Source organism: Chlorocebus sabaeus, chromosome 20, assembly GCF_047675955.1.
Source record: "Chlorocebus sabaeus isolate Y175 chromosome 20, mChlSab1.0.hap1, whole genome shotgun sequence".
Taxonomy (NCBI): Eukaryota; Metazoa; Chordata; class Mammalia; order Primates; family Cercopithecidae; genus Chlorocebus; species Chlorocebus sabaeus.
The window spans coordinates 14292579-14320117 of NC_132923.1; the positions used below are offsets into that span (position 1 = coordinate 14292579).

At 47.0% G+C, this 27539-nt stretch overlaps 1 long non-coding RNA gene and 1 other non-coding gene across 3 annotated transcripts; both read left to right on the forward strand.

Annotated features, from left to right (window-relative positions):
- The first annotated feature begins 1408 nt into the window (after nt 1–1408).
- On the forward strand, nt 1409–26943 carry LOC140709471 (uncharacterized). Of its 2 annotated transcripts, none has more exons than XR_012089959.1 (3): nt 1409–1548; nt 23840–23936; nt 25180–26943. It is a non-coding gene; the product is annotated as an uncharacterized lncRNA (long non-coding RNA). The 2 variants fall into 2 exon arrangements; XR_012089960.1 differs by lacking the exon at nt 1409–1548 and adding an exon at nt 16344–17159.
- LOC119624675 (U1 spliceosomal RNA) lies at nt 1592–1755 on the forward strand. The gene has a single exon (XR_005240824.1). It is a non-coding gene; the product is annotated as a U1 spliceosomal RNA (small nuclear RNA).
- Nucleotides 26944–27539: the final 596 nt, after the last annotated feature.

The following is a 27539-nucleotide window of genomic DNA, read 5'->3' on the forward strand; positions in this document are numbered from 1 at the left end:
GCTGGGGGAGGTTCCCAGACCTGGTTTGACCTTGATCATAGCTGTGGTGTCCAGGCTCTTGACACTATCTTGAGAATGAAGTCAAGGATGAGTCAGCAAATAGTGAAAGAAGAGATTTATTGCAAAGCAAAAAGTACACACTCAAGAAAGGGGAGCTCGGGCATATCCGAGAGAGAACAATGGGTTCTGGGGTTTCATCTTGATGGGTTTCTTTAACCAAAGAGTGGAATATTCATGACAATTCCTGGGTAAAGGCGGAGATGTCTCAGAACTGTGGTGTCATCCATTTTTACATCAAATATTGGTCTCAGAATTGTCATGGCACTGGTGGGTGTGTGATTTAGTATGTTAATGAGCATATAATGAGGGCCTAGGTAAAACCTACATCAAATCCAGCACCACATTGGGTCCAGTCAGTCTTAGACAGCTTGGTCCACACCCTGGTTTTTCAGCATCTTATCAGCCCATAGCCTCAAGTCAGGTAAATCTGCTGCCTAGAATTTGTTATCCTGTGACCACCCTGTATTATTTCTGTCTCAAATCTGCTTGTAAATATTCAAATGGTCTTTGACTTGGGCATGCCAACTTTGCTTGCTTCACAGCGTTTCCTGCGTTATAATCCAATATAAGAAAAGATGATCCAGACATGTGTTAAACATCTCAAATAAGATGGATCCCAGGTATTTGTGTCAAATTTGGATTATTTTGGTTTTTCTTTGCAGAATATAAAATACTAACATGAGGTAAGCACGAAGGTCTGGAGATGGCTGTGCAAGAGATGACAAAGCCCAACACCACGCTTGAGAGTGTCCAATCATCTCTTCTGGGGCAGCATATGTTTCTACAATACTGAATTTGGAAAGAAAAAAAAAACTACGACACTCATGAAACTGGACAACTGTCTTTATAACATTACCAGTGATAAAACCAGTAAGGAAGGCTGGTTTCCAGTCATCTGAGCAGCCTCTTTAGTTTCATAAATATGATTTCTTGCTGATATTGAATGGCTTCCGATTTCAAGCCAATTCCAATTCCAATTCCAATTTCATATTGAATGGCTTCCAATTACATGGCTAAGGGTGTGAAGAGAACCGGTTTCTTTTGTAATCTTAAACGTTCTAGTCTGCGAATTAAAAGCCATCATTTGAAGACGGGTGCCCAGGCTCCAGCTGGCCGCCCAAAGGTTGCTTCACAACACAGGCTAAGGACCTGCTTCTTTGGGAGAGAACAGATGCGGGGGCGGAGGAAAAAAGGAGAGGCTGACGTCACTTCCCCTTGCCGGCTCCGGCAGCGGGTTGGTCGGCTAAGTGACAGAAAAGCAGACGGGGACTGGGAAAGGCACTGTTGGTGACATCACGGAGAAGGCGACTTCTATGTAGATGAGGCAGCGCAGGGGCTGCTGCTTCGCCACCTGGTGCTTCGCCACGAAGGAGTTCCCGTGCTGTGGGAGCGGGTTCAGGACCGCTGGTCGGACCTGAGAGTCCCAGCTGTGTGTCAGGGCTAGGAGGGCTCGGGAGTGCGCGGAGCAAGTGACCGTGCGTGTAAAGGGTGAGGTGTATGGGGCTGTGGCGGGGCGGAGATGCGGGAGCTCATACTTACCTGGCAGGGGAGATACCATGATCACGAAGGTGGTTTTCCCAGGGCGAGGCTTATCCATTGCACTCCGGATGTGCTGACCCCTGCGATTTCCCCAAATGTGGGAAACTCGACTGCATAATTTGTGGTAGTGGGGGACTGCGTTCGCGCTTTCCCCTGAATTTTCTATCGTTCGAAGAATAGACTACATGCCTAAGATTACTTTCTTCTACTGGTTTGGGTGTAGGGTGGCGTCTTAAGTGTAACTCTTGTACTCGCAAGGCTGGGGAAAAGGAAGTAACGAGTCGCCATTCTTTCCCACGCAAGAGAATTATGAAGCGACAGCCCTTGTGAGCCTTTTTAATGCAAGCTGACTAGTGCTAAGGCCATACAGCTCTTCCCTTTCTAAGAGGGACTGCTTCTTGCAGAGATTGGTCCATGGTTTCCAGTCTCTTGGGTCCTCGTGCTGTGTAAAAATCTTCGTGTTTTTCCCTAGCCCCTAGTCACCTTTTACACAGCCTCTGCTTCTAACCGCAGCCCCCACAGTAGTTTGTAGGATTTTTGTGCTAGCGGGGAATATGTTCTCACCTCATAGAGCCAGGTATAAACTAGGCAGACGGGCGCTGTTCTTTGGGATGAAAGCAGAGCCTTTGGGGCTCTTAGTGTCCCCGTTTGGCTGTAGACGTAACACGCTTACTTTGTGTAGGGGAACGGCTCTGCTGGCGCCCAGGTGCCCTAACGCAATTCATTCAGGCCCCCAGATCAGAACCGCAGTCTCACCTGTCTTGGCGGAAATGCACTGCGATCCTCCCTGAAATATAAGGCAGGAAGTTTTATGAGGAGCCGGGTCCAGTTTCCCTGCTGTCTCCTGCCGTTTACATACCTAGTCTTTCTTCAGACTTTATTTAAGCGACAGCTTCTTGTTTGATGTCTCGCTTCCACATCCTACATCCATTGCCAGGCAGCTTTCTAGATAGCACTCCGACCTGCCTCCAAGCAGCCCTTTCCCATTTCTGGCGCCAGTGTCCTTCCTCATCCCTCTTTCTTCAGGTCCTCGCTTATCATCTTCATGGACAGAAAATACTTAGCTCTCTCTCAACCTGCAGTTTACACCTGACACGTGTCAGTACCCTGGCAAATTCCTTAATACCCCTTCTCAAATTGGCACTGTAAATTCATCTCTTTTTAACTCCCAGAAGTATCTAATTGGTTTTGTCCCTGCACTGCATGAATACTAGTATCCACTACAGAAGAAAACCCCAGGCCTAGCGATGGCGGTTCTGGGCATTGTGCCAGCCTCTCCCAGGGTATGTTTTCTGACATCACCTACTTCTGATCAACTGAGGTCGGGAGTTCGAGACCAGGCTGACCAACATGGCGAAACCCTGTCTAAAAATACAAAAAAAAAAAAAGAAAAAAAAAAACGAAAGAAAGAGAGGAAAGAAAGAGAGAGAGAAGGAAGGAAGGAAGGAAAGAGCGAGAGAGAGAGAGAGAAAGAAAGAAAGAAAAGAAAAGAAAAAAAAAAGAAAAGAAAAAAGGAAAGAGAAGAGTCGAGCGTGGCAGTGTGTGTTTGTAATCCCAACTACTCGGGAAGCTGAGGCAGGAGAATCGCTTGAACCCTGGAGGCGGACGTTGCAGTGAGTCGAGATCGCGCCATTGCATTGCATCCCAGGCTGGGCGACAGAGCGAGACTCTGTCCAAAAAAAACAAAAAACAATTAGTCTATCTGTGACAATTATTGGAGACAGTAGAATCCTGCATGCAACAGGCACTTGGTGCAGATCTGAACCCACTGAGCTATTGGCTTATGTTCCCTCTGTTCTATTAAGTATCATGAGCAGAAATTGAGCTCTTTGGCTTTTACCCACTAAGAATGGCTATAGGACAGGGGTCTCTCTCTCTCTCTCTCTCTCTCTCTCTCTCTCTCATTATTGCATCATTATTTTTTGCCATCAGTGTAGGTTTTTGGTTTTGATGTTATGAAATGAATTTCTGGGGACAATCTCTGATGGGTGGTGTTGACAAGGATCCAGTCCCTGTTTGGTGATACATGACAGCTAATCTGCTCTGTGAGTCTCTTTTATTGTCTATGTATTGTCCTGAGAATAATGGTATTTCCTGATATTTGAGACTGCAGCAATAGTAAGTTGTTCATATCTTGTTTTTCAAATGTCTGGTAAAAATTTTATGGGCCCAGTAGTTGTCAATATCTGCAAGAGTGGCATCATTGTTACAAGAGTGATCTTACTACTCAATGTCCCCCCTCCCACCCAACTTCGTTCCATAGGCGCTCCTGGCTTTAACAAATTTACTATATCTAAAAGACATCTTAGTACAGGAAGAAAACTGAATCTGTAGCATGTAAGGAGCAGTTTTCTGTGATTGGTATATTCAGGTATCTAACCAGCTTTAAAATTCAAGTACTTGTCCTTTAAGGATTAAGTTTGAACCACACTACAGAAAGAAGAGAAAATATTTATATGATCACATATAAGCAATGGGATCAGCAATATGAGCACTTTTCACAACGATACAAATCAAATGTAATAATCTCCAGAACATTAAGGAAATTCAGCCCTTAATGAAAATGAATGAAAAGAAATTATTCACCCACTGTTATATGCCCTGGAAAGAGAATGTTCTGCCGGATTCAAAAGGGTATCACAATATTACTCAGATTTTCAGCAATGAAGGCCCTCCAAGGATCTAATGATGTTAATATTTTCAGTTTATTTCCTTCACTGATAAACATTAATAGATACCATTCATTGCCTCTGTTTTCACCTTAAGTGATGTTACTTAGCGCAATTCATTTCTTTAGAATGCCCCCTAGTTTGGTGGAAGGAATTTTCCTGCTTTATAAATATAGGATATTTTCTCATGAAACAAACTGGCATACTCTTTCAGTTAAGTGAATAGAGAAATTAAGTCTCTAAAATTTTAAAGAAGTCACTGCCCCAATTATCTTAGGAACAATAATAATCACTTATATAAAATTAAAATAAGAAAATTAAGCCAGGTATGGTGACTCATATCTGCAATTCCAGCAGTTTAGGAGGCTGAGGAGGGAGGATCAATTGAGGTTAGGAGTTGGAGACCAGCCTGGGCAACATAGTGAAACCCCTGGCTCTACAAATTTTTAAGTATTAGCTAACTTTTTAAAGTTGGCCGGGCATGATAATGCATGAGGGAGACTGAGGCAGGCTGCAGTGAACTATGATTGCACCACTGCCCTCCAGCCTAGGTGACAGAGTAAGACTCCCAACTCAGAAAAAAGAAAAAGAAAAAAGAAAGAAAATTAAGAATTTGTTGAAAATTGTTTTACTACAATGCTAGGCTGCATGTCTTGCGCCTGTACTCCCAGAAACTCAACAGGCTGAGGCCAGAAGAATTGCTTTAGGCCAGCAGTTGGAGACCAGATTGGGCAACAGGCCAAGATCTCATCTCTAAAAATATACAAGGCAAGCTGAGCCAGGAGCATTGCCTGAGTCCGGAAGTTCCAAGTTAGTCAGCTATGATAGCCCCGCTGCACTCTAGCCTGGATAACAGAGCAAGACCCTGTGCCTTACTTTTTATTTTATTTTATTTTTTACTATTTATGCTTATTTATTTATTTAGTTTCGAGACAGAGTCTTGCTATGTAGCCCAGGCTAGAGTGCAGTGGTGGGATCTCAGCTCACTACAAGCTCTGCCTCCCAGGTTAAAGCTATTTTTCTGCCTCAGCCTCCAGAGTAGCTGGGATTACAGGCGCACGCAACCACACCCAGCTAATTTTTATATTTTTAGTAGAGATGAGGTTTCACCATGTTTGCCACGCTGGTCGCAAACTCCTGACCTCAAGTGATGCACCTGTCTCGGCCTCTCAAAGTGCTGGGATTACAGGTGTGAGCCACCTTGCCCAGCCTACTTATGCTTGAAATGTGAGGTTTCATTAGGGAAAAATTTTCTTGTTGAATTTCTAACATGAAAAAATACTAGATTTAGCTGTAGATTAAATTAATGGTCTTGATAGTTTGGTACAATAAAATAAATGAAATGAAGTTGATAGCAGAGAGGAATCTTTGATGCCTTTGAACCATTTAAATAATGTAAATATTTAATATATAAAGACATGAAAAAGTTCATTATCTTATTATTATTTATTTATTTGAGACAGAGGTTCACTCTGTCACCTAGGCTGTAGTGCAGTGGTGCAATCTTGGCTCACTGCAACCTCTGCCTCCCGGGTTCAAGCGATTCTCCTGCCTCAGCCTCCTGAGTAGCTGGGATTACAGGCTCACACCACCACATCTGGCTAATTTTTGTATTTTTAGTAGACACGGGGTTTTACCATGTCAGGCTGATCTCGAACTCCTGACCTCGTGATCTGCCCACTACGGCTTCCCAAAGTGCTAGGATTACAGCCGTGAGCCACTCACCTGGCCCATTACATTATTTTTAAAAAATCAATGTGATTCTTTAGACAAATTAGAATGGTTTAATAATCTTGGTTAGGCTGGGCAAGGTGGCTCATGCCTGTCATCCCAGCACTTTGGGAGCCCGAGGTGAGGAGATCAAGACCAGCCTGGCCAACATGGTGAAACCCTCTCTCTACTAAAAATACAAAAATTAGCCGGGCAAGGTGGCGGGCTCCTGTAATCCCAGTTACTCAGAAGCCTGAGGAAGGAGAATTGTTTGAACCTGGGAGGCAGAGGTTACAGTGAGCCAAGATCGCACCACTGCACTGTTCCAGACTGGGTGACAGAGTGAGACTCTGTCTCAAAAAAAAAAAAGGATAAAAAATTAAAATTACGTGTTCAAGTGAATTAAATATATAACAATAAAAAGGAGGCCTAGCATGACTAACTGCATTTTATCCTAACCCTTCCTACCCTGTGGTGATATCTTTCAGGCTAACTGCTTTTTCTCATTTCTGCACATAGGCCAAGCTATCTACGGGAGGGGTTTAGCTTACAGTTTACCTTTAAAGCACAGATGACAATAATCACTTCCCCAAACTAACTCCTGAGAAGATAAAGAGGTTGTATGCACAAGTAACAGTGTTATGTTGAAGATTTATAAGAGCAGTGTGACCTGACAAAGGACAAAGAAATTTCACCATCCCCTTGGGCTCTCACTGCAGCCCATAAGTCTGTCATTGTCAGACCTCTTCACCTCAACCACCTCCTTCTTCCTCCCTTCCCTAACATACAAGGAGCCTGAAAATTGTATTATTTTAAGATGGTTCTTTAGTATATTAGTTCACTATCTGTTCAGTTTGGTGGCTTTCTGGAATAACGTCACCTTCCCTGCCCCTACACCTTGTCCCTTGACTTACTGGCTGTCATGCAGCAAGCGGTGAGTGCAGTGAGCCGAGATCACACCACTGCACTCCAGTCTGGCTCACATAGTGAGACCCTGTCTAAAAAAAAAAAAAAGAGAGAGAGAGAGAAATTTGGTTTTAGAACCAGACAAATTAAATGGGAGACTTACCTCCAATGAGACCTAGAAATGTCTAAATTTCTAAAATTTCTAAAAGAACTGAGAAAATTGCCTCCATTGAGGAAGTAAGCTGAAGGAGGTAAACTGACACATTTTCTAAATTGAGAAATATTGAGGGGGCTTTGTCTCTTTCGCCTCCAACTGCTCCTTCTCCTCCTGCCCCTGCACCTGCATAGTCTTTCTTACCTGAGCCTTCCTGTCCTGCCTTGCCTCTTCTTCCATCACCATCACCTGAGGAAAGTCCCCAGGGCTCTGGCCCTTTCCCTGAAACTTCCGTTCCAACAGCCCCTTTCAAGGTAAAACCCAAACCCACAGGAAGAGGAGAGCCTATCATTGTGTATACCGCTTCACCAAAACGTGAATTAAGAATATTATAAAAGACTTCCCTGATGTATATTTAAATACATTTCGCTCTTCTGTTTCTAAAGCAGGCTCCAAGATCCTCCAAGATCCCTACAGGGTTGGACAGAAAATTTGACTTAACTTTTGAAACCTTTGAGCCCAAATATTCTTACCTTTATCAATTAATTCACATGCTGGTGAGAAAGGCAAGGCCAGTAACTGGTTGCAAAAGGCAAATTGGAAGGATTTTCAAAAGAGACTGAAGCAGAACATGAAATGGCTCATATTTTAGCCAAATATCTCCATGTTGCCATTCCCCAGGTCCTTCCTAAAAACATAGATTGGAGGATAATTCAGCAACGTACTAAAAAGCCAGACAAATTTGTCTTTGCTTACCTAAAATGGTTTGAGAACCAGGCGTGGTAGCTCATGCCTGTAATCCCAGCACTTTGGGAGGCCGAGGCAGGTAGATCACTTGAGGTCAGGAGTTCGAGACCAGCCTGCCAACATAGTGAAACCCTGTCTCTACTAAAATACAAAAATTAGCCAGGTGCCTACTTAGGAGGCTGAAGCAAAAGAATTACCTGAACCCGGGAGGTAGAGGTTGCAGTGAGCTGAGATCCTGCCACTGCAATACAGCCTGGGCGACAGAGCGAGACCCCATCTCAAAAAGAAAAAAGAAAAAAAGAAAAAAATTAGCAGGGTAGTAGAAATACAATGCACATGAGAATGATAATCATGAAGACAGTCTGTATTCCAGAATAGTAAGGGAACCTATTCCATTAAGGAGCCAACTGAAAACATCAAATCCCAGTTCACACCCCAGGGTGTGGTGTCATGAGCCTGTAGTCCCTGCTACTCGGGAGGATTAGCAAAGAGGTTTGCTTGAATTTCTGAGGTCAAGGCAGAAGTGAACCATGATCGTGCCACTGTACTCCAGCCTGGGCGACAGTGAGACCTTGTCTCAAAAACAAACAAACAAAAAATCCCACAAAACCAAACAACAACAACAACAAATTGTCACCTCACTCTGAAATGACAGTGGAAACATCACTTTGCTATTAGAAAATTAAAAGAAAAACACTCTCTCTTGCTATCAACCTGCCCTCTTGCTCTAACATGTCTGACCCACGGTTTAAAATGCCAAAAGCTGATGTACTCGAATTATCGTACACTTACCTGTTCTTCACCAGCATTTATTTTTGTGTGGAGGAGATCACCATCCATGGTCCTATAATGTCTAACAGCATGGAATAATGGAAGGAAGTGTCTTTTAGGATATTTGGTAATATATATATATCTCTCTCTCTGAAGAAACCCCACATTAGGCGAGTTCCCTCAAATTTTTCACTAGACATGACCACTACTCTATTTTAGACAGAGATTCTACGGGGCAAAACCTGAGAATTATCTGCCTGGCTATCAAGAAGATAGCTCCTTGCATTTTTGAGGGGAGAACACTTTTGCTTCAAGGGAGTGTTTCCTCCCAGGATTACACATCTTTCTGTAACCTCAGGAAACATTGCTGATGAAAACCAGGCGTGGTGGCTCTGGCCTGTAATCCCAGTGACTCAGGAGCTGAGGCAGGAGGATCACTTAAGCACAGGAGTCCGAGGCTGCAGTGAGCTATAGTAGCACCACTGCACTCCAGCCTGGGCTACAGAGCCAGACACTGTCTCTGAAAGAAAAAGAAAAAGAAAGGAAAACATTGCTGATGAAACTGCGACCTCTTTTGCAGCTCAATAAAAAGGCATTTTATTCACCGCCTTGGGTTGTACGGGAAATCTCATTCTTTCGTCCCAAGATTTCAGCCGGAAAAAGAAATCCGCGCGGCGGCTTCTTCAAGCGCCCGGGCTGGAAGCGCGGGTTCTGATCCTTGGTCGCCAGGCTGGGCTTCCGCGAGGCCACGGGTAAAAGGAGCCTGAGCAGCTCCGAGGGATGAGTGCGGGACGATGGAGCTCCCCCTCGTCCGGCCAGTGCCTCTCCCCAAGGAGAAGACACCTCAGGACAAGACAGATGCAAAAATCTTTTCTTCTGCTTGACAGAACACTTTGGATTCGGCTCATGGAAATCTGAATATGAAGAACAGAGTAAATTAACATTCAGAATAGGATGGGCCATCTGAGTAAAACAGTGTTACTCCTAAATTAGGTCTCAAACCATCGACCCTAAACTGAGACGCAATCACCAATGACTGAGCTAACCCCATCAAAAATTTTCACCCCACCGTTTACTTACCAAAATGACAAGATTAGGAGATGTCCGGAGTGAAAGGAAAGTCGGGGTCTAGGATTGAGGGGCGGCAGCCTCTTTAGTGGAGGAGACCTCTCATCCCGAGGCCCAGGGTCGCCCTGAGAGGTGATGGGGACTTCTTCGGTTGTTGGGGCACTGGCTGCGGGGTCCGGGCCTCCGATTGCAGGGGGCCAGGCGGCTCGCCCAGGACTGGGACCAGAATTCATGACTACCATTCGATGTTTGGGCAATTTCCCTGTGGACCAGACCCCTGCGAGAAGCCGGTTTCTGGGACCCGGACCCCTCGGGGGGGACGGGAGAGGAGGAGGGACATCGTACCGGACGCATTGCGAGGCGGGAGCAGGAGGGACAAGGGTACCAGCAGCAGCAGAGCTTCCTTCCTGGGGACCCAAATCTTCCCTTCTCTTCTCTAACCCAGGACTTAGTACGAAGGGCAAATGTAAACCGCATCCCTTTCACTTTGTCTTTGAGGCGGGAGTTTGCTTCCCAGAGTGGCTTCTGGCTCCAGAGTAAAACACTAGTGAAAGCAACACCCCACCGAGATTCGAACTCGGATCGCTGGATTCAGAGTCCAGAGCGCTAGCCATTAGCCCCTAGAACCGGCTGTTTGGAATGTTTTCAGTTATTGACGTTTGGCAAGCCTCCATAGTCACCAGAATTTCCTTTGCAGGTATTCTTTTCTCCTTGCCACACAGGACTTGAGTACCTTTAATCTACAATAGGTGTAAAGGTAAACCGAGGCTGGAGCCAAATCGGGAACGAAGACACAAGGCAAATGGCAGTGAGAATAGCCTTTTATTAGGGCTTGCGGGCGAGGTTCCTCGGTCCAAAGATGTCGGGGGAGGAAGTCGCGCTGAGGGAGGAGGGTAGGGGCTTCTTATAGCCTGAGAGGTAGGGAAGCTGGTTGTGCAAACAGGGCCTGGGGGGGTCTTGAAACTACTAGGGCAGGAGTTGAGTAAGGGTCATGAGGAAGGGGTCTTTGGAAACTGTCAGCCGAAACTGCTGTTTAGGAACTTGTGGAATGCAGGTGAGCTGCAGGTCATGGGGGAGTGTGACTGCCCAGCTGGAACCTCTGATGTATGTAAGTCTGAGGGTGTGTTCAAAGAGGGAGGGAAGTCTTGAAACAAAGGGCCCGCTGGAAAAAAGGGCCTGCTACGCCAAGTGGCGCCACCATGTCGGGTCTGGGTCCCTGCCTAACATTCCGACCTCTTTCTAATAAGAAAAAGGGGCGACCTGTTCATCTGGCTGCTTCCTGCTGTTATGAGTCCTAGGGGGGTTTTTCGGAGGTCGGAACTCGGGTATAGGGATGGAGCAGCATCTGATTGAAAGTGATCGGGGAGACTTCTTTTATGCGGTTCTGGATGAAGGGGATGATACCCCTTAGGGAGCTCTAAGCAGTAAGAAGCCAATGATTAGTAAGGGGCTTAGGAAGGGTAGGACCCAGCCAGCCATGGACAACTGCCACCACCCTAATGGAGACTCTAATCCTGAGGTTTTTTTGTAGAGTCCTTTTCGGACTTTTTCTAGAGTGAGGAGGTTGGTTTCTACTAGTCCTGACTCATTGATGTAGTAGCAGCATTCTTCATTAAGGAACATACAGGTCCCGCCTTTGTCAGCCATAAGGAGGTCGAGTGCTCTGGGCTGCCACTGGGCCACTGAGGTGATCTGTCATTGGAGGGAAGCCAGGGATTCTGCCAAAGCTTCAATTGCTACCTGTAATCGGGCTGAAAGATCTTGAGAGGATCGGATAGAATGAGTTAAGGCTCCAGTTCCAAGGCCAGAGGCCACCAGGGATGCGGCTAAGGAGACTCCAATCATTAGCGGAAGGAATACTGCTCTTGCCTGGCAGGGGTGGGCAAGGGGCAGAAGAGAGGATAGCTCAGCTTCACTGTACAGGGTGAGGCTGGGAACTAGGGAGATGGGAACGCATAGAGTAGTGTCGGAAGCCTTGAGAGTTTTTGACAGGGTGGAGTTGCACCAAAAATACTCGCCTGGGGGGGTGGTGAGATTTGGAGGCGCCGATCCTATCCGGTTGCACCAGGAAGCATTAGGGGTGGAGTAGCAAAAGGGGAGTTGTTGTCTAAGCGGGTCTTGGAACAAAGGAACTTCCCCCAGGGCTTGGCCCGGAAGGGGAAAGGAGGGAGTTAGGTTAGAGGAGTTAAAGGGGCTAGGTAAAGGTACCGCAACCAGTGGGGGCTTATTTAATGCTGCACACAAGAAACAACAGGAGATGTTGTGCACTCTGACCATATGTACTACCTGGGCCCCTTCTCTGACTAGGGTTAGCCAAGAAAACGGGTTACCGCTGCCCTGAGGCTTGTTGTCTGAGTTGGCTGTGTTGTCTGGGTTGTCTAGGGCTGAGATGACTTTTTCTTGTTGTTTGATGTTGGAGGCCAGGCTGACGAGGCTGCTTGTGATCCTGACGTAGGCTCTATAAATCTTGAGTCGGTCTATGGGATAAGATTCGTAGCCGTGCCGGTAAAGGCGAGCCTCTCTACACCTGATGCCCACCGAGGGTCCCACGGGTCAGGAATGGTAAGGAAAAAGGTAGGCACTTCTCATCTGTATGATCTGACTAACCGAACTGTTGATGTCGGTTGCTGCCACTTGGTGTATGACATGTCAAGGTAAGTAAAATGCATGTTACAATAATGATATGGACACCCTCCGTTGGTTTCTACCCAGTAATTGAGACAGTTATATTCTACTTGATCATAGAGAAAGCATATGACTGGGTTTCACCAGTCGGGGCAACTGTTAAAGGCGGAGAAGTTAAAGGTAACTTGACTCTGGCACCCTTGGGGTCGGCAGTCAACTGTGGCTAAGATGAGGGAACTTATGTGATTGTTTTGGGTCCAGGTCTCTGACAGATAGAATCTCCAGTGGAATGGGTTGACGGGGGGAGTTTGGGTAGGAGTCTTACCTAGGCTCAGGAGTACCCGATAGCTGAGGAAGGTTAGGCAGAGGGTCGTTACTGGCATGCATAAGTCGTAGTTTAGTAGGGGCAACAGCCTGAGCCGTCCACCTGGAATCATGCTGGGTGGGTGCTTTTTTCAGCTGGGACAGATGATACCAGGAGGGAAGGCCGAGGAGTTTGGCAGCAGTGGGTGTGGTAAGGATTACAGTATATGGTCCTTCCCACTGGGGAGATAAGGCTCGGGGCTGCAGCTGCTTGACCAGTACCAGGTCTCCTGGTGCTACAACGGCGGGATTTTTAAGGTTTGGGGAAACCGGTGTGGGGAGACACTGGTCTGCGTGTTTTCTTAGAAGCTCGCGTAGGAGGGTTAAACAAGGGAGGTAGGAACCTAAGGGAGGGGAGAGGGCTGGCAGCTCCTGGAAGAGGAACGGGCGTCCATACAGTAGCTCAAAAGGGCTGAGCCCTGTGGGAGCCTGAGGAGCTGCCCTGAGATGAGTAAGAGCCAGAGGAAGGAGAGTTATCCACGAGAGGTGGGTTTCTAAGTGAGCTTGGTTAGATGCAGTTTAAGGAGTCCGTTTGCGCGTTCTACCTTACCAGACGACTGCGGATGGTAGGGAATGTGGAGCTTCCAGGTAATCTGGAGTGCGGCTGCCACCTGCTGGGTGAGTTTGGAAATGAAAGCTGGACCATTGTCTGATTGGATGGTTGGGGGGAGACCGAACCTGGGGACGATGTGCCCTAGGAGAATAGTTGCCACGACTTCTGCAGTCTCTCGAGTGGTGGGGAAAGCCTCAATCCATCCTGAGAAGGTGTCAACTAAGGTCAGCAGGTAACAACATTTTTTATGTCAGGGCATGTGAGTAAAATCAAGTTGCCAGTCTTCTCCTGGCTGGTGGCCTCTTAGCTGATGAGTAGGCCCTGGGTGTCTGAGCCTACCTTGGGGGTTAGTGGCCGAACAGGTGGCACATTGTTGATGTACTTTCTTAATTTGGGCCTGTAGTGAGGGAAGGTGAAAGATGGGTTCTAGGAAGTTATACATAGCCTTGGGTCCTATGTGGAGAGAGCGGTGTATGTCGGTCAGTATATGTACTGCCTGAGTCTGAGGGAGCGCTATTCGGCTGTCAATGAACACCCACCCATCCTTGTTCCGGGTAACACTGGGGTGGGCCATCAGGGTTTGAAGTTCTTGAGAAGAGTAGTCGGGGGAATAGGTGGGGGAAAGAAAGAGTAAAGGCGCTCGGGGAGGGGGGGAAGTGAGGGCAGTGGCCCGTGTGGTGGAGTCAGCTAGGCTGTTACCTTGTGACACAGGGTCCTTAGAATGGCTGGTGGCTTTTGCAGTGGATGATGGCTACTTCTTTGGGGGCCTGGAGAGCATCAAGCAACCTCTTTATATGTGGTCCATTGACTACTGGCATTCCTTTGGTGGTAAGAAACCCGTGCTCTTGCCAGAGAGTGGAGTGAGTATGTGCAATAAGGTAAGCATATTTAGAGTCTGTATAGATATTAACCCTCTGCCCTTCAGAGAGAAGTAAGGCACGAGTAAGGGCAGTGAGTTCAGCCTTCTGGGAGGTGGTGCCTAGAGGCAAGGACCTGGTTTCAACCGTTTGTGTTGCTGTTACGACAGCATATGCCGCGTGTCTGCGGCCATCGAGGGTTAAGACAGAGCTCCCATCTACGAACAGGGTATGGTCTGGGTGTTCTAACGGCTGTTCGGAAAGACCGAGGCGGGCGGGTGGCAAGGTGGTGAGAACTTCCGGGCAGGAATGTGCGGGGGCGGAATCGTGTCCTGGAGTGGGCAAGAGGGTAGCAGGATTTAGAGGGGGTGAGGTGGTGAGAGTGATGTGAGGGTTTTCAATGAATAGCAGGTGGAACTGTTGAAGCTGGAACGGGGTGAGATGGCTGAGACACTTGTGTGTGATGAGATCTGACAGTCGGTGAGAAGAGTAGACTGTGAGAGGATGTCCTAGGGTAACCTTGAGGGCCTCTTGGGTAAGTTCTGTGGCAGCCGCCAGGGCTCGTAGACCAGGTTGCCAGCCCTGGACTGTGGGATCTAACTACTTGGAGAGATAAGCCACAGCCTGGCATGTGGATCCAGCCGGCTGGGCTAGGAGGCCAGTGGCTACCTTCTGGCGCTCCTCGGTGAATAGATGAAAGGGCCGAAAGGGGTTGGGGAGAGAGAGAGCAGGGGCAGAAATGAGACAGTCCTGAAGCTTCTTGAAAGAGTTGGCAACCAAGGAGGGGTCGGACAGCGGTCTGGTGGGTGTCTCCCTGGCAGCCTGGTAGAGGGGCTTGGCTAGGACCCCCAAGTTGGAAATCCAATGCCTGAAATACCCTACCAGTCCTAGGAAGGACAAGATCTCTTCCGCATCCTGAGGAGGCTGGAGAGTTTTAATGAAGCTTATTCTATCTGCTGTAAGGCTTTTTGTAGTGGGTGTGAGTAGTATGCTTCGGTAGGTGACAGAAGGGGTGTAAAGTTGAGCCTTAGCCGGGGTAACCCGATAACCTCGGTCACCTAGAAAATTTAGAAGTGTAGCAGTGTCTGCAAGGGAGCACTCCCAGGAAGGACTACATAGTAATAGATCATCTACGTATTGTAGAAGGGTGCTATGGTTAGGGGGCAGAGGAGGATGTCCTGTGCCAGTGCCTGTCCGAAAAAATGGGGGCTGTCTCGGAACCCTTGAGGCAAGACAGTCCAGGTCAACTGGGAAGAAACATGAGTGTCTGGGTGCTCCTATGTGAAGGCAAATAGAAAGTGGCAGTCTGGGTGTAGAGGGATGGTAAAGAAGGCATCTTTTAGGTCAAGGACAGTGAAATGTGTGGTGTCAGGGGGAACGCATGAGAGGAGTGTATATGGATTAGGAACAACTGGAAAGGTAGGGACTACTGCCTCATTGATGAAGCGTAGGTCCTGCACGAGACGATAGGCCCCAGAGCTTTTCTGTACAGGCAGGATAGGAGTATTGCATGGTGAGTTGGCTGGAACTAGAATGTGCTGTTGGAGCAGGCGTGTAATGATAGGTTTTAATCCCTGTCGATGTTCAAGGGAGATAGGGAACTGGGGTCTAGAAGGGAACTTGGAAGGGTCTTTTAGCCGGATGCGGACCGGAGTGTGGTGCTGGGCAATGATCGGGGTGGAGGTGTCCCACACCTTAGGGTTAATGGGGACTGGAAACGGGAGTCGGGGGTCAGCCTGGTGGGGTTTGTCAGGTGAGAGAAGGGGGAAGAGGAACGCGAGGTGTGGGGAGGGGTTGGGTCGGAAGTGAACTGAGGCCCCTAGCTTGGAGAGGAGATCCCATCCTAACAAGGGGACTGGGCACGAAGGAATGATAAGAAATGAGTGCGAGAAGAGGGAGCCATCCAGGCAGCAAGACAGAGGAGGAGTCTGGCGGTAGGTGGAGGGAGTGCCATCAATTCCTATGACTGTGACAGTGGAGGGGTGGCTGGGGTCACTGAAGGAAGGCAAAACAGAGTAGGTAGCCCACGTGTCCATAAGGAAGGATATGGACTTACCCGCTACCTGGAGCATAACCCTGGGCTCGGTGAGAGTGAGAGGGGTCCCCGAGTCTGGGCCTCTTCAATCTTCATCGATATCTAGGAGCTGGAAGGCGCCTCCAATACCTGGAGGAGGGTCGTCACGTGGAGGCACAGCGACCGTCCTTAGGTCGGGGCAGTCTGACTTCCAGTGGCCCATCTGCCGACAGTTCAGACAGGGGTGGGTTGGCTCCTTTGGGTTAGGGCACTGCCTGGCCCAGTGGCCATCATTGCCGCACTTGAAGCAGGCACCAGGTGGCGCTCGGGTAGTACCTCCTTTCTGGGAGCTCCTGGAGCCGGCCGGCCTCAGGGCTGCTACCAAGGCCTGGGTTTGGAGTTGTACCTTCTGTTTTAGCCTGGTCTGTTGTTGGGCCTCAGCTGCTTCCTCCCTGGAGTTGTAGACCTTGAAGGCCAGTTTGACTAAATCCTGGATGGGAGTTTGAGGGCCTTCCTCTGCCTTTTTAAACTTTTTTTGGATATCGGGGGCTGACTGAGAAATGAAATATGAGGCCAAGACGGTCCGCCCTGTGGGGGAGGCAGGGTCAAGGCAGGTGTACTGAATAAGTGCCTCAGTCAGCCGGTTAAGAAAAACGGCTGGATTTTCATCTGCGCCTTGGACTACCTCCTTTAGTTTGTTAAAGTTGACTGATTTGTTAGAGGCTGCCTGCATGCCGGCAAGAAGGCACTGAACCATCATGTCTCGGCGGCGGCGGCCTGCCTGCCCCACCTGGTAGTCCCAGTCGGGCTCAGCCGAGGGCACTGCCTCGGTGCCGACTGGCATGGCAGGGTCAGTTAAATGAACCTGGTTAGCATGCTGCCTGGCTGCCACTAGGATGCATTCCTACTCCTCAGGAGACAGGGTTGAGGTCATGACGACATGAAGGTCATGCCAGGTGAGATCATATGCCTGGCATAGATACCTAAACTCTTTGATATAACCAGTAGGATTGGCTGAAAAGGAGCCTGCACGCTCATCAACCTTAGACAAGTCTGCCAATGAAAACGGCACATGGACCCGGACTACTCCTTTGGCGCCTGCTACCTCTTGTAAGGGACACAGGTCGGTCCTGGACTGAGTATGGGCTGAGACAGGCGAGGAAGGGGAGGAGGTGGAGGTAGGGGAGACAGAATCTGTTGGGTTTGGTAAGGGCACAGGATGGGGGGAAGGGTGGGGAGGCGTTGACGAGGATGGGGATAACGGTGGGTCAGGGTAAGGAGGAGGTTGGACAGGAGACCGGAGGGGTGGCCGGGATAGGGTGTCAGGAGGCTCAGAAAAAGAGGAGGAATCATCCTTCTCCTTGCTCAAGGGAAGAGACTTTGCGAGCAGAACTTGAGCTAACGAGCATTGGGCGCAGAGATCTGGGTGAGAACACAAGTCCCAAAAGGCCTGAACATAGAGTATCTTGGACCATTTGCCTAGTCTCTTGCAGAAGTTGGTTAGATCTGTGAGAATGTTAAAGTCTAGAGTGCCTTCTGCAGGCCACTGAGACTGATTATCCAATTTATATTGTGGCCATGCTATTGTGCAGAAGAAAATGAGCCGCTTTCGTTTTATGTCTTGACTGAGACTTAAAGTCTGGAGATTCGCCAAGAGGCACCCCAGAGGAGATTTTTGGTTTGGTTTGGACTGGGTAGTTCCCATAGTCTCAAGGCGGGCAGTCCGGAGGCAATGGGAGCATCCTCCCACTGCCATGTGGAGTGCGGGGTATGGTGGCTTCCAGGGAGGTTGGATGTCTCCTAGTCCCCAGTGCCGAGGTCACAGCTGACTGGAGAGAGCCCCTGATGCAGCCGTGCATTTCGTACAGGGACTCCCGGAGGGAGCCTTCAGGACGGGGGGGAAACTTACCTAGCAGTGATTGAATTGAGTCTTGGATTTGGTGAAATGGCTCCCGGCTCGGAAAGGAGGTCCTGGCTCGAGGAGAGGAGAGCCTGCCCAACCCGGCAGGGGTCCAGGGAGGGGGTCTCCTCCCAGGTTTTGGCACCAAATGTAAAGGTAAACTGAGGCTGGAGCTGAACCGGGAACAAAGACACAAGGCAAATGGCAGTGAGAATAGCCTTTTATTAGGGCTTGCGGGCGAGGTTCCTCGGTCCAAAGGTGTGGGCTGAGGAAGTCGCACTGAGGGAGGAGGGTAGGGGCTTCTTATAGCCTGAGAGGTAGGGAAGCTGGTTGTGCAAACAGAGCCTGGGGGATCTTGAAACTACTAGGGCAGGAGTTGAGTAAGGGTCATGAGGAAGGGGTATTTGGAAACTGTCAACTGAAACTGTTTACGAACTTGTGGAATACAGGTGAGCTGCAGGTCATAGGGGAGTGTGACTGCCCAGCTGGAACCTCTGATGTATGTAAGTCTGAGGGTGTATTCAAAGAGGGAGGGAAGTCTGGAAACAAAGGGCCCGCTTGAACAAAGGGCCTGCTACGCCGAGTGGCACTGCCATGTCAGGTCCGGGTCCCTGCCTAACAATAGGAAGAGTTGCCCCAGACTTATGTCTCTCTGATCTTCTCTTTAGGTTTCTATCTCAGAGAATGAGATTAATCTCTTTTCCGGATTAGGGACAGGGAAGAGCTATATTTAGGCCTCCACTAAAGCCACCAGTTCTGCCTGGGTTGCCAGAGTTTCCTGCCCTGAAATAAACATTCTGCCCAGACCTCCTTCCCGCTGGGGTTTCTTTCTTTTTCTTTGCAACTCTCCTTTTCCCTTTATCCATGGAGCACTGATGACCATTTCCAGAACAAGATTTGGGATATGCTGAAATTTCCGCTCTTCTTATTCTACCTTCTCCTCCTCTTTCTCCTCCTCCTCTCATTCTGTTTCCAATCCCCTCTCTCCTGCTCCCTGTCTTCCTCACATTACCCCCACACCCATTTTCCCCAGCCCCCTCTAGCTCTCCATACTTCCTGCCTCCCCCTCCTCTGTTCCTTCTTGGCTACCATTCCTCTTCCTTCTGTAGGCTCCCACCCTACCCACCACCAGCCTCCCATATGCAGCCTACACTAACAGAAGAATTGGCTATCACAGTCTGAGAGGAAGTTGAGGAATATGTTTCTAGTCAGGACACTTTGGGGGATCTTTGCTGGGGAGTGTGAGTGCGGTGACAGCAACCTAGGCGATGAACATCAGCCAGTCCTTGAGGCCTGGGGAGGACTGGCAGATCCAAGGCCACCCCATACCTTGGGTGACCCAAAAGAGTCATGTTCCCATTCCAAAAGGATAAATCTGATTGCCAAAGTCCAAGGAAATTGAAAGCAGCAGGAGTCATTGTCTTTGCAAGTCCAGTTCCAAGTGGAAGGGGTCCCAGAAACTGGACCCCTTCCAACCACCACAAGATCAGCACACAGGCATTTGCATTGCCCAGGACTCAGCTGGTACCCTGGATGCCTGGCTAGGGCCTGTCCAGAGAAAAGCTAGGCATGGGGCCCATTTCCACCTAGGCGGAGGTTCCTGGGGAAGTAGGCGCTCACCAAGAGATTACCCCTTACAGTCCTCCTGAGGGTGTGTGGAGCCTCAGTGCTGCTACCTCTTGGACTCTACCCTCTGGTTGCCACCAGCTACTACTGCCCAGGGTTTCCAGTGAAGTCTCCAAGGCTCTGGTTTTTGAATCGTCCTGATCTGGTGTGCCAAGAGCTGCCTCCCACAAAGTGAGCAGATGTGGAGAGCTGCCAGATCCGAAAGGGGAAATCACAAGGCATTGCCAGCTAGATAGGGACAGAGTCCCCTCTATTATGATTCGGATTCAAAGGGTAGATGTCATGGCCCCTAAACATCACAGCATGACCAGGGCATGCCACCCACGACCTGCAGTGCCCTTGCACCTGGTTAGGTGTAAGTGATTTTACTTTAGCAGACAAATGTTCTCTTCTGGATTTTTCCTTCCTTTGTGGCTAGATCTGCTTCTCTCTCTCTCTCTTTTTCCCCTTGAAGCCCCCCATTCTCTACCCCACCTTTATTTTCTCTCTCTGTTTCCACCCTGCTGCCCCCTTCCACCTGCTTTCTCCTGTTCAGCTTTCATGGTTCACCCCTTCCCTGCCCACTGGCATCCCCCAAACTAATGCTGCTGCACCGTCCTCGGTGGGGAGATGGGTATGGCTGTAGACGGTGCCCTCCAGAGTGTCCAGGATGGGAAAACATGGTGCAGCGGCCAGTATAATGGTTTAAAAGAATGGCCACTTTCTTTCTTTTTTTTATTTTTTAATTATACTTTATGTTCTAGGGTACATGTGCACAACGTGCAGGTTTGTTACATATGTATACATATGCCATGTTGGTGTGCTGCACCCATTAACTCATCATTTACATTAGGTGTATCTCCTCATGCTATCCCTCCCCCCTCTCCCCACTCCACAACAGGCCCCAGTGTGTAGTGTTCCCCTTCCTTTGTCCAAGTGATCTCATTGTTCAATTCCCACCTATGAGTGAGAACATGCAGTGTTTGGTTATCTGTTCTTGCAACAGTTTGATGAGAATGATGGTTTCCAGCTGCATCTATGTCCCTACAAAGGACACGAACTCATCCTTTTTTATGACTGCATAGTATTCCATGGTATATATGTGCCACATTTTCTTACTCCAGTCAGTCATTGATGGACATTTGGGTTGGTTCCAAGTCTTTGCTATTGTGAATAGTGCTGCAGTAAACGTATGTGTGCATGTGTCTTTATAGCAGCATGACTTATAATCCTTTGGGTATATACCCAGTAATGGGATGGCTGGGTCAAATAGTATTTCTAGTTATACATCCTTGAGGAATCCCCACACTGTTTTCCACAATGGTTGAACTAGTTTATAGTCCCACAGTTTAAAAGTGTTCCTATTTCTCCACATCCTCTCCAGCACCTGTTGTTTTCTGACTTTTTAATGATTGCCGTTCTAACTGGTGTGAGATGTTATCTCATTGTGGTTTTGATTTGCATTTATCTGATGGCGAGTGATGATGAGCATTTTTTCATGTGTCTGTTGGCTGTGTGAATGTCTTCTTTTGAGAAGTGTCTGTTCATATCCATATAAGTAGAAAGCTGAAACTGGATCCTTTCCTTACTCCTTATATGAAAATTAATTCAAGATGGATTAGAGACTTAAATGTTAGACCTAAAACCATGAAAACCCTAGAAGAAAACCTAGGTAATACCATTCAGGACATAGGCATGGGCAAGGACTTCATGTCTAAAATACCAAAAGCAATGGTAACAAAAGCCAAAATAGACATTTAAATGGGATCTAATTAATCTAAAGAGCTTCTGCACAGCAAAAGAAAATCCCATCAGAGTGAACAGGCAACCTAGAGAATGGGAGAAAATTTTTGCAATCTACTCATCTGACAAAAGGCTAATATCCAGAACCTACAAAGAACTCAAAACAAATTTATAAGAAAAAAACAAACAACCCCATCAAAAAGTGTGCAAAGGATATGAAAAAGCTCATTTCTTTTCATCACTAATATTCCATTGTATGGATACAACACAATTTGTTTATCCATTCACTTGTTGAGAAGGACATCTTGGTTACTTCAAGTTGTTGACAATAATAAATAAAACTGCTGTAAATACTTGTGTGCAAGTTTTTGGTGAACACAAGCCTTCCTCGCATCTGGCTAAATAGGTCAAACTGCCATTGCAAAATTATAGGGTAAGACTATGTTTAGCTTTGTAAATGAAAAAAACAAAACAAAACACAACAAAAACTCCCAAACTGTTCTCCAAAGTGATTGTACCATTTTGCATCTCCACCAACAATGCCTATAGCCCTGTTTGACAACTTTTGGGATTGTCACTTTTTACAGATTTTAGTCAGTCTAATAGGTGTGTTCTGTTATCTCATTGTTTTCATATGCAATTTTCTAATGACGAATTTGAGTATCTCTTTCATTTACTTATTTACTATCTGTACATCTTTTCGGTAAGGTGTTCAGATCTTTTGCCTACTCTTAAATTGGATTGTTCGCTTTCATATTATTGAGTTTGAAGTTCTTCGTTTATTTTGGACACCAGCCCTTCATCAGATCTGTATTTTGCAAATATTTTCTCTTAGTCTGTAACTTGTTTTTTCATTCTCTTAACAGTGTCTTTCACAGAGCAGAAGGTTTTAACTGTAATGAAGCTCAACTTTTCAATTTTGTTTCTTTCATGGATTTTGCTTTCAATGCTGTTTCTAAGAAATTATCACCAAACCCAAGGTCACCTGGCTTTTCTCCCATGTTATCTCCTAGGAATCCTGTGGTTTTGAACCTTACATGTAGTTATAAGATCCATTTGTGAAAGTTTTAAGATTTGTGTGTGTACATTTATGTATTTTTTCATGTGGGTGTCCAGGGGTTCTAGCAGCATTTGTTGGAAAGGCCATCCTTGTCTATTAAATTGCCTTTGCACCTTTATCAAAGATCAGTTTATTATATTTATGTAGGTCTATTTCTGGGCTCTGTTTTCTTTTTCATTGATCTATGAGTCTGTTTTACCTTTTTTCACCAACTCCACACTGTTTTGGTTACTGTAGCTTTACCAGGTGTCCTGAAGTTGGCAGAGCCAATCTTCAGGGATTTTTTTCTCATCTTCACCATGAGAACCTTGTTGGGTTCCTAGTGGTCAGACTTAGGAAAGTGTGATATCCCCACATGGCTGGTTCTCAGAGAGTTTTTAATGCTCAAGCCAGGCCACCTTCAGCTTCTAGTAATGTGTCAATACCATTTAAGTGCTCCTCCCAGGTGCTGGCTCCAGCAGCTTCTGTTCCTGGCAAGCTGTGACTCCCTGTGTTTGCCTGTCTTTCTAGTTTTCAGGGTGGCAGTGACCTCAATTCTCTGGCCATCTAAGAAGAGTTGTTGGTTTTTAGTTTGTTCAGCTTTTGTCTTGCTGTGAGGACAAATGGTGACTTCCCACCTTTTTATATGCCAGAGTTGAAACCAGAAATTTCATTTAAAAAGTTACTTGTGGCCAGGCGTGGTGACTCAAGCCTGTAATCCCAGCACTTTGGGAGACTGAGGTGGGTGGATCACAGGGTCAGGAGTTCGAGATCAGCCTGACCAACATGGTGAAACCCCATCTCTACTAAAAATACAAAAATTAGCCAGGTGTGGTGGCGTGTGCCTGTAATCCCAGCTACTCAGGAGGCTGAGGCAGGAGAATCTCTTGAAACCAGGAGGCAGAAGTTGCAGTGAGCCAAGATCACGCCATTGCACTCCCGCCTGGGCGACAGAGTGAAACTCTGTCTCAAAAAATAAATAAATAAAAATAAAAAATAAAAAGTTACTTGTAATAAAACTCACCAATTTTAACTCTACGAAGTAATCATTTAAGCAGGTTTCTAGAATTGTGCAGACATCAGCAGAGTCACACTTTAGAATATTTTTGTCTTTCCCCAAATTCCCTCAAGCCTCTGCATAGTCATTTCCTAATCTTTGATGCCCATGACTGGGCCCCAACAAAATAAAAATTTGGAAAACTGACATCAGTAAATTTCAACTTTTCTTAGATTGGGATTTTTTATAGTGACTCATTTTCTTAGTTTTGTGACATTTAGAGGAAATATTGCATTTTAGGCACTTTTTTGAGGAACTTAATAATAGTCCTTTTCATTGCTCTTCGTGAATTGTTTCATTTTTACTGATAACTGATAGTTGCTACCAAACCTGGTCTGGCAAACCTAAATGAAGGAGCTAAAAATAATAATAATAATCTGCTATAATAAATAGAGATAGATGATGAATTTGCAGATAAGATTATGTGGAGTTAGTATTGTACCATCTTTATTCTTTCAGAAATTTGGTTGGTAACATTAGAGATACTCCTCACGTGCTTGGAATGCCTCTCATTGTCTTCTTCAGGTTGCAAGGGCTCCAGAATAGTGGCATAAAGGTGAGTGCAAGATTTTTGCTGTAGTGGATTGAAACCACAGAAGTCTGGAACAGAGGCTGGGTTCCATGATAAGGGTTTTAGGAAGCTCAATTCAGGAGTGTCTGGCTATGTAATTATGTGGAGCTCAGGCTACTTCTCCAAGTTCTCTTCAGATATAGGAGGAATTGGTTTTTAGGGGGTTGAAAGACTGGGTTTTCTTTTTCTGTGCTGGCTGTCGGGCAGGAGACGCTCTGACTCCAGAGGCCACCTGCATTCCTTCTCACCTGGCCTTTTCCATTTTCCAACCAATAACAGCTCATGAAGTCCTTCTCAAGCTCCCATTCTTTGTGATGTCACCTTCTCCTGACAGCTAGAGAAACCACTGGCATATATGCAGCGATGTGATAAGATCCAGTTTACACAGGGAATCTCATCATCTTAAAGTCATATAACTGGCATGTAACAACATAATCACAGGAATGATGTCTCATCACCTTAACAGGCTTCAGAGACAAGGGTGTGTGGCATGTCTGGGGACCATTTCAGAAATTCCATCTACCACAGTCGGACACTCACATTCCCCCATCTGCAAAATACATTCATCCTCTCCCCTGAGGTTTCCAAATTTCATGTCATTAAAGCATTAGTTCAAAGTGAAAAATGTTATGTAGACCGCACCAAATCAAAAGTTTAAAATCTTATCTTAATCATCTACACCAAGTGTGAATGAGGCTTCTGAGGGTGTCCATTAAGTCCAGATCCTTGACATAATTCCCTTCCCTCTGTCAACCTATTAAACTCAACAAACAGCTTATCTGCCCTCAGTGTGCAATGGTGGGACAGACATGGAAAAACGATTCTAGTGATTCTTGTTCACAAAGGGGGAAGGTGGAAGTACCAAAGAAGTCACTGATCCAAAACCTTTTTGAAATGGGGCTGAGCAAAGCCCAGCAGGAATTTCTTGGTTAGGATCCACAACCTGGAACTAACCTCTGTTACACGGGCTTTGCCTCTGGGCTCTGCATTTCTTTCTATCTTTACAGAAATCATTTTATTTTCCTTCTTCTCCTACTCCTTTGGTTCTTCCCCTTTCTCCATATGGCAGCATCCTCCCCTTAATCCTTGGCACATCATCCCCAGCAGAATTAGTCAAATGTTGCCCATGTTGTGATCCTGACCATCTCCATGAGGGCTGTCCTTGTGACCCCCTGCTCCCCTGGGACCCTCTTCACTGACCTGACCTCTCTGTCATGATTGCTTTCAGCTGACCTGGCTGGTTTAAGAGAAAACCTAGAATTGTGGAGCCCGAGAAACAATCTCTGCCCTCTCTTATCTCCAAGAGAGGAAGAAAATAACAGGTATCGTCACGGAGAAATAACCCACGTGAGGGCTGAGACTCTCCAGCAGTTACAGCAGAGGAAACTCCCTGAAGAATGGTGGAGCTGAGATCCCAGACTGGGAAAGCAGGCTTGTGTTAAGCATTATTTAATCTTTATGTCCTCCCTGCCCCAGTCTACCAGCCAGCGAATGACAACTGACTGAGTATAAATACTAGAACTACAGAACCGTGATAAAGGGTTTGTCCAGTGAAATGCCCTTTTACTTTATTTGTTTTCACAGTGGAAATTGCTGTTTTTCATCCAGAGTTTTCTGAAATGCAGCAGTGAGTTCCTGGAAGGTGAATTAGGTGCTTTGGACCTGGAGGCTGAGGCCCAGGCTTGTGTGGTTGATCTGCTGCCACCATGTGGTGACGGAGCCTGGGAGAGTCTTAGTCTTTCTTGGCTTCACTTTCCTTGTCAGTAAGGTAGGGGCTTATTGCTCCTCTCTGAGGTCCCTTCCTGCTGTGTTTTCTCTGAGTCTCTGAGGAACTGAGATGGTTTTTAATGCCACACAGCACCGGCAGCTGAGACCTGACTCTGTGTCTCCTGCAGGGTTCTGAGCTGAGTCCACACCCTGGAAGCCCAGAACTGAGGGAACAGATGAAAGAAAGAAAGTCAACAGGTTTAGGGGATGAGAACAACCCACAAAGGACAAGCCATTGGTACATGGAAACCAAAAAAGGGGGGAATAAGGACAAATTGGGACAGAAGCCTCAGGGGAAATGGGCAATGCCTGTCATCATCCAAACCCTCAAGGAGCAGCGTGAGCTGAGCAGTGGGACTGAGAGAAAATTACTCCACAGGAGTTTCCTGCCCCTGGCCAGGGAGAGCCATGGGGTGGATCAGAGCTGGTTTATAGGGAGGGGCAGCAGCAACTCCAAGAGGGGGAAGATGCGACCATGAGCCCCCGCCCCAGACCCAGGAGCCTCGACTTTGAGGCTGCCGTAGCAGTGGATGCTCTTCAGGTCAGTGTGGGTTAGAGGGAGTAACCATGCTGAGAGAAGGGTTGGAGACATCCATTCTTACATTAAAAAGCTCTGCCCTAGGTCAGGTGCTAGAGTAAGTGTCTCTTGCTAGTATACAAAGCAGTGATACTTATAATATTCTTCTGTACTTACAGTTGAAGGAGGTTTCCAAATGGTATCTCATAAATATTTATTAGATGTTTAATTTTCTTTACACTGTGTTAAACACTTGGGATTCAGATATTAATGTCTCCCCAAAGGAACTCAAGCCCATGAGAGAAAGAACAGAAGCATAGCATTTTAAGAAAATATGGAAGTTCCCCCACATTGGGGAGTTGTGGCAACCCAGAGAATGGGAGTTTAGGTGAAGACATTGCTCCTAATGACAGGGGGAACCACAAGAGGAATTCCTCAGAACAGACTCATTTTCCTCCAATGTCTCACAGAGAGGGATCCTGGGGCATGAATGGTGTAAGGTAAGGGCTGGTCTAAGGAAAGGGATTTGCTGCATCCTGGGAGAAATCTCAGCACCCCCAATAAGACATTTGGGACAGGAATGCAGGTAAGAGGAGGTTTGCAATCACTTTCATTCAATAACTGATGAACACTCTCCTGAGAACTCCCTCAGTGCTAGACCCTGAGCACCATGAACACAGAGATCAGTAAGACATGATCTCAGCTGTCACAGAACTCTCAGTCTAGTGACCAGCAATTCATGAGAAGTATAGTGATGGTGGGTTCATTGGAACCAGTGGTCCATGCTGCATGGAGATGACCTAGTGGATGCCCTGGTCTCTTTTCTGGTTTTTTTTTTTCAAACAGCTGAATGACCTGTCCTGGGCCAGTGACCCTGGACTTCAGCCAGATGTCAGCAACTCAAGGGACAACCAACAACTTGGCTCCATGTTGGATCAAAATAGTCAACACAGCCAAAGTATTCAAGGTATCAGTAGCTACTGACTATGTCCTGGCCAGCTGTGAAAAGAAAGAGGTGAGTTTAACAAGTATTCTAAAATTGTCCTTCACATAGTAATCACAGATGATCTATCTTCTGTCTGGCTTTATATATATATATATATATATATATAGTGATGGAGTTTCACTCCTTTTGCCAGGCTGGAGTGCAATGGAATGATCTCGGCTCACTGCAACCTCTGCCTCCAGGTTCAAGTGATTCTCTTGCCTCAGCCTCCTGAGTAGCTGGGATTATAGGCATATGCCACCACGCCTGGCTAATTTTCTATATTTTCAGTAGAGACGGGCTTTCACCATGTTGGCCA